The sequence below is a fragment of the Balaenoptera borealis genome (genome assembly GCF_965194805.1).
Source record: "Balaenoptera borealis genome assembly, chromosome: 16".
Taxonomy (NCBI): domain Eukaryota; kingdom Metazoa; phylum Chordata; class Mammalia; order Artiodactyla; family Balaenopteridae; genus Balaenoptera; species Balaenoptera borealis.
In genome coordinates this window covers 86652732-86663299 of record NC_138872.1, presented here as the reverse complement: position 1 = coordinate 86663299, position 10568 = coordinate 86652732, and the positions used below count along the sequence as shown (strand labels likewise).

The following is a 10568-nucleotide window of genomic DNA, read 5'->3' as shown; positions in this document are numbered from 1 at the left end:
CCTCTGGCAGTGTCACTGCTCCTGAGTTGGACCAGCCAGACGTACACACTAAGAACAGGGACATCTGTTTGAAGGCAACAGAGGAACTGCCTCTTCCCTCAAGCTTCTCCAAGCCAACCAAGACTGCTGGTTTACTGACAGGGCGCAGACTGAGGAAATGGAGGTCCATTATTTAACGAATGAAATGCCACCAATGCAGACCTGTTCGATTCCATTCCCCAAATACTTGGTGAGGGTCTACCTTGTGGTGGGCGGTGTGTCAGGCGGGAATGTCAAAGAGAAGATCTCTGCCCTCACGGACCCTGCAGATTTTTCCAATGTTCTTGCTGTAAGAGGCTATCTTGCCAGTGGTTCATTCACCCTCTGGCTTGTAACACCAGTATTTATTGAGCACCAGCTGTGTTCCAGGCATTGCACTGGAGTGTACTGCCAAAGCAAAGAGAGGCTGGGTGACTTATTTAAAGGAGCGTGAGATGCGAAGCCCAAATCTCTCAGAACTTAAAAAAAATTAATTAATTAATTAATTAATTTTTGGCTGCGTTGTGTCTTCGTTGCTGTGCGCAGGCTCTCTCTAGTTGCGGCGAGCAGGGGCTACTCTTCATTGAAGTGTGTGGCTTCTCATTGCGGTGGCTTCTTTTGTTGTGGAGCATGGGCTCTAGGCACGTGGACTTCAGTAGTTGTGGCACGTGGGCTCAGTATTTGTGGCACACGGGCTTCAGTATTTGTGGCATGTGGGCTCAGTAGTTGTGGCTTGCGGACTCTAGAGCGGAGGCTCAGTAATTGTGGCACACGGGCTTAGTTGCCCCGCGGCATGTGGAATCTTCCTGGACCAGGGCTCGAACCCATGTCCCCTACGTTGGCAGGTGGATTCTTAACCACTGTGCCACCCGGGAAGTCCACCCCAGAACTTTTTTCAAGGGCAAAGATAGTAAATGTTGCGGATTTTGGGACTACTCAACTGGGTTGTTTTGGCATGAAAGCCGCCACACACAGTATATAAATGAATGAGCATGGCTGTGTTCCAGTGAAACATTATTTACAAAAACAGGCATCAGGCTGCATTTTGCCTTCTGGCTATAGTTTGCCAACACCTGATTCTAAAAGATCATACCTGCAATACCTAGAACATACAGAATCAGAAGGAACCAGATAAGTCTTCAACTCCCTATAGTAATTGTCTCTAAGTTGCCATATGATCCAACAATCCCACTCCTGGGCATATATCTGGACAAAACTATAATTCAAAAAGATACATGCACCCCTATGTTCATAGCAGCACTGTTTACAATAGCCAAGACATGGAGACAATCTAAATGTCCATCAACAGATGAATGGATAAAGAAGATGTGGTGTATATGTATATGCAATGGAATACTACTCGGCCATAAAAAAGAATGAAATATGCCATTTGCAGCAACATGGATGGACCTAGAGATTATCATACTATGTGAAGTATGTTAGAAAGAGAAAGACAAATATCATATGATATCACTTACATGTGGAATCTAAAATGTAACACAAATGAACTTATCTACAAAATAGAAACAGACTCATGGACGTAGAGAACAGACTTATGGTTGCCAAGGGGGAAGGGGGTGGGGGAGGGAGGGCTTGGGAGTTTGGGATTAGCAGATGCAAACTATTATATATAGGATGGATAAACAACAAGGTCCTACTGTATAGCACAAGGAACTATATTCAATATCCTGTAATAAACCATAATGTATTCAGTTATATATATATATATATAGCAGAAATTAGCACAACATGGCAAATCAACTATACTTCAAAAAAATAAATTTTTAAAAATTGTCTCTAAGACATCTCTAAGTAGTAATTGGCCAGCTTCTGCTCAGGCATGGGGTGTGTAGAGTGTATTCCATGTGAAGCAGCCCATCTCATGTCTGGACAGTTCTAGTCATTAGAAAGTCTCTACTGAGTATAATTTGTACCTGAATATAGAGAAACTCTAGTATCTCTGTTCCATGTCTATCCCAACAGAGTTTGCTTAATGAAAACTTGGAAGTAATCTAAATGACCATCAGTACAAGAATAGATAAATAAATTGCAGAATATGCATATAATGGAATATCATAAGCAGTTAATAAGTAGATCCATGCTTATCAGAATGATTAGATCTCATAAAACAAATATTTCAGAATGATGTGAAATATATGATGCCATTTGAACAAAATTGTAAGATACACAAAGCAATACCTATATTATTTATGATTGCACATATTTGTAGAAAAATATAAAATCAAGAATTTAATGTATTTATACCAACTTTTTGATGGTGGCTGTCTCCAGAGAGGGGAGGGAAATAATGGAACCAGTAAAGGAGGTAAAGCTAACTTTATTTTCACTTGTAATGCTTTCTTTCTTTATTAAAATTTTGAAGAAAATATAAAAATACAGCTAAGAATGGATTGCTGCTTAATCTATCAGCTAAGTACACAGGGATTATAAAAATATTCAGATTCTCCTATTTAGTTGATAAAAATATTCTTTCTTCAAGGGTGGTTTTTAGGAGTGCATCACAATTTAAAGTAATTTTTTACATGCTTTAAGTAGTTGAGTGTTAATATATATAACGAGTCTTTCAGTGGAGATATGAATACAGCAAGGGGACTGAGATATGAGTCTATGACTGTTTCGAGCCTGAAATGCAGTATATCATAGCCATTACTTTGTTCCAATTTTAAACCCTCCAACCAACTTCACAACCTGAAAGAGGTAAATGGGACAGTTCCTGGTGAACATAAGGTTCATTCCTTCCTTCCTTCAAGAAATGTTTATTGAGCGGCTCCTCTGGGCTGCCGCTCCCCAGGCTCGGGGGCCCATGTTGGTGACACTCCTGTTACCAATGTGGAGCTTACCTTTTAGGGTGGTGGATGCTTGCTGACAAAACAGTCCCACCAGCAAATGTGAAAGTACACGCACGGCAAACAAAGTAAAGGAGCTGCTCTATGATTCTACAGTGGGAGCATTGAGCTTACCTAGAGCAACATGAACTGAGAGTTACCTGTTCAAAGAGAGGAGGAAACAGCTTTTTGGCTGGAGGCCAGCATGTAGGTCAAGGAAAGATGGCAAGAACAAAAAACTGAAAAGATTGGTTTGGAGCAAAAAGAGAAGCTGATGAGAGATGAAGCTAGAGAGGTAGGCTGGGCCTTGTGTGCTGCGATAAATAACTTGGTTCTCATCTTGAGAGTGGCAGGAAGCCACTGGAGAGTTATAAGTGGGCTCTGGGACATGATCAGATTTTGAAATGATCACTCTGCAGTGGAACAGCTGAACTGGAAGGAGTCAGGGTGGGTGTGGCTAGAACAGTCAGAGGCTACTGTGGGTAACATGAGGGTAGGTTGGACAAATGCAGTGGAGGTGATGGTGGTGATGGAGGTGGTGGAGGTGGTGGTGGTGATGGAGGTGATGGTGGTGGAGGTGGTGGTGGTGATGGAGGTGATGGTCGTGGTGGTGATGGAGGTGATGGTGGTGGATGGAGGTGGTGGTGGTGATGGTGGTGTAGGAGATAGAGCTGATGGTGGTGGAGGTGATGGTGGTGGAGCTGGTGGAGGTGATGGTGGTGGTGGTGGTGATGGAGATGGTGGTGGTGATGATGGTGGAGGTGACGGTGGTGGTGGAGGTGATGGTGGTGGAGGTGGTGGTGGTGATGGTGATGGTGGTGGAGGTGATGGTGGTGGAGGTGGTGGTGGTGATGGTGGTGGAGGTGATGGTGGTGGTGGTGGTGATGGAGACGGTGGTGGTGATGATGGTGGAGGTGATGGAGGTGATGGTGGTGGAGGTGATGGTGGTGGTGGTGGAGGTGATGGTAGTGGAGGTGATGGTGGTGGTGGAGGTGGTGGAGGTGATGGTGGTGGTGATGGTTGTGATGGAGGTGACGGTGGTGGAGGTGGTGGTGGTGATGGTGATGGAGGTGATGGTGGTGGAGCTGGGGGAGGTGATGGTGGTGGTGGTGATGGAGGTGATGGTGGTGGATGGAGATGGTGGTGGTGATGGTGGTGTAGGAGATAGAGCTGATGGTGGTGGAGGTGATGGTGGTGGAGCTGGTGGAGGTGATGGTGGTGGTGGTGATGATGGAGATGGTGGTGGTGATGATGGTGGAGGTGACGGTGGTGGAGGTGATGGTGGTGGAGGTGATGGTGGAGGTGATGGTGGTGGTGGAGGTGATGGTGGTGGAGGTGGTGGTGGTGATGGTGATGGTGGTGGAGCTGGGGGAGGTGATGGTGGTGGTGGAGGTGGTGGAGGTGGTGGAGGTGATGGTGGTGGTGGTGGTGGAGGTGGTGGTGGAGGTGATGGAGGTGATGGTGATGGAGGTGACTTTGGTGGTGGAGGTGGTGGAGGTGATGGTGGTGGTGATGGAGGTGATGGTGATGGAGGTGATGGTAGTGGTGGTGGTGGTGGAGGTGATGGTGGTGGAGGTGGTGGCAGTGATGGTGGTGGAGGTGATGGAGGTGATGATGGTGGTGGTGGAGGTGATGGAGGTGATGGTGGTTGTGGTGGAGGTGATGGTGATGGAGGTGATGGTGGTGATGGTGGTGGTGGAGGTGGTGGCGGTGATGGTGGTGGTGATGGTGGTGGTGGAGGTGGTGGTTTTGATGGTGATGGTGGTGGTGATGACAGTGTTTGTGCTGGTGGAGATGGAGAGAAATGGACATGTGCACAATATTTAGAAGGTAAAATGAACAAGATTTAGTGATTCTTGGAAATCACTTAGAAATGGAGAATGAGAAACACGAACAAATCAAATGTATTTTGTAAAAAGTCTGGTAATGACCTTAAGTTGCTCTTGGTTTAGTTGAACATGCGTCTTTTTGTTAACCTGCTTTTCATAGTGCAGTGTGACAATGTGCCTCAAACAGTAACATTCAGTCTCCGAAACAGCCACCACCTTGCATGTGTTCTTGATTGCCATGGGTGGTTAAAGATGGCTGCACATTCTTTGACAATCTTTTCATCGAGAGATGGGGTCTCTTTCCCTTTCCCTGAGATCCAGGCTGGCCTTTGACTGTTCTGACGAACAATTTATGGGAGAAGTGATGTGCATAACTTCCTCCTGCAGCATCTTGCCCCTGAAAAGGAGTCAAGACTCCGGTGATCGATGTTCCATCCGATGGCCTGGTCCCTGAGGGTGCCATGATGCCTTGTCTAGTCACTGAGCTTATTTAAATTACTCAACTTGAACAGTCCTCCCCATGGAAGAGATTAAATCCCAACGAACAGAAAGATACATGAGAAGCAAGGGGCAAGCATCTGTCAACAGTGCTGTTCCTCATCAACCCTCAGCTCATGAGAACAATGCCTCTTAAGTGACTGTTCAGATTGTGAAAGCATGTGCAATTTTAGAACCGCACAAAATGGGTAAAATAAGTTGATGATTTCACGTGGTAGCTCTTAAAAGTCTGAAGAGTCCAGTTATGTTATTAACATTTTCATTGTAAAATGGCATTTCTTCCCAGGATAAAAGCCCGTTGAAATGATCCCTTCCTAGGAGCATATGTGCAAAGTTTACACTCTGCTAATTTTATATCCGATTAAAACTTAAATGCATGAAGACATCCTTTGGAATAATTAAAGACACTTCAGTAGAGGCATAGAAATGGGTCCGACTACATCCGAAATCAGCGGAGATGGAGCCAGGGAAATCAATATGGCATTATGTCATTTTACAGTAATTTAGAAGAAAGCAGAATTTGGCGTTCAAAGGATATACTTTTTCATTTGAGGTAAAATAAGGTGCACTCTCCATTCAGAGTAAGTGCCCTATTTGCGTATAGTTAATGTATGAAGTAAAATTCATCTCCAGGTTGTTGAGAGAAAGCAATCATTTAAGGGGCACTGCTGTTCCCTGGGAAGGGAGACTCCAAGACAGTTTTGATCCATTGATGAGCGCTGTCTAACACGCTCCCCGAGGTACAGTTTCCCTAAATCTATTAGACTTTTACAGTCTTCCAGGATGTGCAGTCTGGAGATGTTCCATCACGCTGTATTAACTTGACAAGGTAATGTACTGCTCTCTTTTTATTTTCATAGGAAGTACTAGGTTTGACCTTGAAACTCTTAACCACACTTTATAATCCTCAGCCCACCCTGGCATAGAGGGCCCCCTAAGAAAGATGCCCTGGCAAGATTTGAGTCTGTAAAACTTTGGATTTGAAGGACTGAAATAGGGGAGGTATGGGAAAGCAGGGGTCCTGGTAGCTTTGTCTGGACGGACAGGGGCACATGAAGTGGGGAATCGAGTCACAGGTAATCTAACAGCTACGGCTGACTGAGCTCTCACCTTGTGCCAGACACTCACTTCCCAGGATTATCCTATTTACTCCTCATGAAGTTGATGTTATTTTTGTTATATGGATGAGGAAACTGAGGCTCAGTTAAGTAACTTACCCAAGGACACCCAGCTGCTAACTGGCAGAGCCTGGATTCAAACTCAGGTCTTTTTTTTTTTTTTTCTCATGGAAAGACATTTTATTTTAAATATAGCAGTGTGTACATGTCAATCCCAAACTCCCAATCTATTCCTCCCCCCAACTCTTTCCCCCGGTTAAGCTCATTCTCTAAATCTGTGAAACTCAGGTCTTTTTGACTCAACAGCTGGAGATCGTAAGCATGATGTTGTAAAGGCTCATGCTGGAATAAAATCTCTGCTTTTGAGGAAAGTAAGGTGGCTTGGGCTGTGCTTGTCCACTGAGCGCCTTTGTATATCATCCCTTAATCTTTCCTTCACTTGTCCAAAGCCAATGGCTGAGCATTTCCTTCCCGGGTTCTTCCCTAGGAAGACAGAGTCCTTCCCTGGGGGCTGAGGACAGTCTGCCAGGTTTTATTTCCTGCGCTGGGGATACCTATATGTCTCCAGAGCAAGAAATTAAAGGGCTGAAATGGTACCTCCATGCAAACCTCCAGGATGCTGAGCCCATTCAGGGCCATCGTTTTGCTTCCCTGGACCAATCAGTCCAACTCAAACCCCAGGGGACACCTGAAAGTACCTGAATGCAGAGAGCAGTGCCTTTGGATGGCTGAACTGAGATCCCAGAGACCACGTCACAGGTGAACCGTCAGCAGCCCGTGGTGGATGTAGTGTTCGGCTGGCAGGAGTATTGCCCAGGCTCGTGGTTGGTGCTCCCGAATTTGCTTCCTTCTGCAAGCCATAAAGGCTTTTAATTATTGAAGAATGATTCCTGCGTCTGGCCAATTTATCAGCCTCTGGCAAGAATAAAGAGTCAAGCAGCTATGAATCCTACCTGATGACTAATAAGAACTACCTAAATGACCCCAGTGCTGAGGAATGTTCTTGGTTGGGCACCAGCCAATGCAGTTGTGGGTTGGATGACCCCAGGTGAAGACAGCTACTGCTTTCCCCGGTGGCGGCCCTAAGTGGGCATGGAAGGCAGAGGCTCCCCAAAGGCGGATGTTCACAGGGCCACGCAGGGCTGGGAAGCAGACAAAGATGGTTTCCAGTGGGTCCCCAAGTGGCCCCTCCCCATCTCAGGAGCAAGCTCACTCCCTCCAGGCAACAAGGGTAACCCTGAAGCCCTTATTCACCCCAAGGACCAAGCCCTGGCATTCTACAGGGGTCCACGGCAGGGACTTGGAGCCAGGACGCCTGGGCTCAAATCACATGATAAATAACCCAAATGCCCAGCAACGGATGAATGGACAAACTAATTGTGGTATATCCACACAACAGAACATTATTCATCACAAAAAGGAATGAAGTTCTGGTACATGCTACTGCGTGGGTGAACCTCAAAAACTTTATGCTAAGTGAAAGATGCAAGATGCAAAAAGTCATGTATTGTGTATGTCCATTTATATGAAATGTGTAGAATAGGGAAATCCATAGAGACAGAAAGCAGACTGGTGTTACCAGGGGCAGGGGGTGGGGCAATGAGGAATGACTGCTTGGTGGGTATGGGGTTTCCTTTTGGGGTGACGAAAATGCTTTGGAACTAGATAGAAGTGAGGGTTGCACAACAGCGGTAATGTACTAAAGGCCACTGAATTTCTCACTTTAAAATGGTTATTTTGTGTTATATGACTTTTAGTCCAAAAAAGAAAAAAGCAAAACAAATCAGATCATAACAATCCATTAAACAAGCTGGGGAAACGTTTTGTCTCCCAGCAATGGCCAGTAAGACACCTTGGTTCAGGTTCAAGACCGGGGCTGGGTTCTAGGGAAGCCATTGCATCCCCAGTCAAAGTTCAGACAGCTGACCTTACATCTGCTCCCTATTTCTTCCTGCCTTGAACATGGCTGCACTGTCTAGAGTCACAGGAGCCATTATACGGTGATGGGGCTCCAGCATGAGGGGAAGCCCAATAGGACCTCGGGGAGGCTGGCCCTGGCTTTGTGCTGCTGAATCAATGCTGGTAAGGACAACTCTTGTCTTTTTGTTGTTGAGAAGAATCAATTCTTATTTGTTTAAGGCACTCTTAAAAAACAACAGAAGCAATCATCTGGAGAGAGCTTGCTGTTGGGCCCTCAAGAAACTCACAATATGGCAGGAGATGGATCTATAAATGAAAACTGACTGAGGTCCCCCCCTTATCCGAGGGGGATGTGTTCCAAGACCCCCAGTGATGCCTGAAACTGTGCATAGTACTGAACATTATAGAGACTATGTTTTTTCCTGTACATACATACCTATGATAAAGTTTAATTTATAAATTAAGCACAGTAAGAGAATATCCAAATTGCCAGCATTGCTACTCTTGCGTTTTGGGGCGATTATTAAATAAAATAAGGGTGACTTGAACACAAGCACCGTGATGCTGTGACGGTAGCTCTGATAACAGAGACGGCTGCTAAGTGACTAACAGCAGGATACGCTGGACAAAGAGATGATTCACGTCCCAGGAGGAACTGAGCAGGACGGCGAGAGATTTCATCACACTACAGAGAACAGGACGCGAATGAAAACTTAGGAATCGTTTATTTCTGGAATTTTCCATTTGGTGTTTTTGTGTTTTTTTCTTTTGTTTTGTTTTTGTTTTTATTTATTTATTTTTGGCTGTGTTGGGTCTTCGTTTCTGTGCGAGGGCTTTCTCTAGTTGTGGCGAGCGGGGGCCACTCTTCATCGCGGTGCGCGGGCCTCTCACTATCGCGGCCTCTCTTGTTGCGGAGCACGGGCTCCAGACGCGCAGGCTCAGTAGTTGTGGCTCACGGGCCCAGTTGCTCCGCGGCATGTGGGATCTTCCCAGACCAGGGCTCGAACCCGTGTCCCCTGCATTGGCAGGCAGATTCTCAACCACTGCGCCACCAGGGAAGCCCCCATTTGGTATTTTTGGATCGTAGTTGACCATGCAGTTGAAGCCAAGGAAAGTGAAACCAAGGAGAAGAAGGGACAGCTGGGTGGCAGTATCGCGTGGTAACCACTATACATGAGTTATGGTCGGGAATGCTCAGGAGCCCAGAGAAGAGGCCCCTGAGCCTCTCGCCCAGGTGAAGGGGTGGGTCAATCAGGGAAGGCCTCCTCCCTGGGCCTGAGTGGGCAGTAGGGCTTGAGGAGGAGAGTCATGGGAGAAGGAGGCTGTTTGGGGCAGAGAGGACTGCGTGAGAAAAGACCTTAAGTGGCGTGGCCTCTGCAGGGAAGTTATCAGCAGTTCGGCTTTGCTGGAAATGCAGTGTGAATGGGATAAAGAAAAAAACTGTCATCATCCGTGTTTGCAATCTTCAGACCTCCCTCCCCACTGGGCTTTGCCGTGCTAACCCGGCAAGGAGTAGAGAGGACAGGGTAGGACGCCAGGGCTGGCCACACTCTTCTCTGGAGAAAGGAGAGCAGGTGCATTGTAGGGAGAGGAGAATAAGGGGGTGACATTTGAGAATTAATGAGGGAGAAAAGGAAATGAGATGAGCAGCTCCCATAAGGATGAGGGCTTGTGGTGAGAGGAAGGGAAAGTGGGTTTTTAGGACATTCCTCCGTGTGTTAAGACCGTCCATAAGATATTGCCAGTAAAGACTGTCATTAGAGTTCTGTGCTTTTGGGAGGTTGGATTTTCTGTTGGTTGTGCTGCTGGCTGTTGGAGCTTAGGCTCCCTTAAGGCAGGAAAAAGAAGGCTGGATTTGCCTTGGGTTACAGTGAGGTACAAGGTAGGGGATGGAGATGAGGTGGATGGATAGAGGGTCACACCATGACCCTCTTGGGTCATCTTTTGGGTCTTTATCCCGGTGGCAGAGGGGGACTTTTGGGTCTTGGACCAATTGTTTATTTCCCCTAAAGACATTACTTCTTCTGTAAAATGGAGATCATAATGATACCTGTCCTAGAGTTTTGTTTTGGGTACTATACAAAACCACACATAAGAATAGACCTAACAAATTTCCTGGCACATAGTAGGCTCTCTATTAATGCTTATTGAATCTGGACCTTTATCTGCCCTACGTCCTATTCATCTAAGACCAACTCTCTCTCTAGAACTGTTCCAAATCTTAGATCACGGTATCCACATGGTGTGAGTAACGTGGTAATATCGTGTTTCATAGCAGCCTTTGCTCCTTGATCCAAAGGAGGGAGCAAACTGGACATTTTCGCGGGCAGAAGATAAAT

The 10568-nt window shown here is 46.2% G+C and overlaps 1 long non-coding RNA gene across 1 annotated transcript; it reads left to right on the top strand.

The window, feature by feature from the left end:
* The first annotated feature begins 652 nt into the window (after positions 1 to 652).
* LOC309612610 lies at positions 653 to 4298 on the top strand. Its single transcript, XR_014235316.1, has 3 exons — positions 653 to 3381; positions 3427 to 3450; positions 4275 to 4298. It is a non-coding gene; the product is annotated as an uncharacterized lncRNA (long non-coding RNA).
* Positions 4299 to 10568: the final 6270 nt, after the last annotated feature.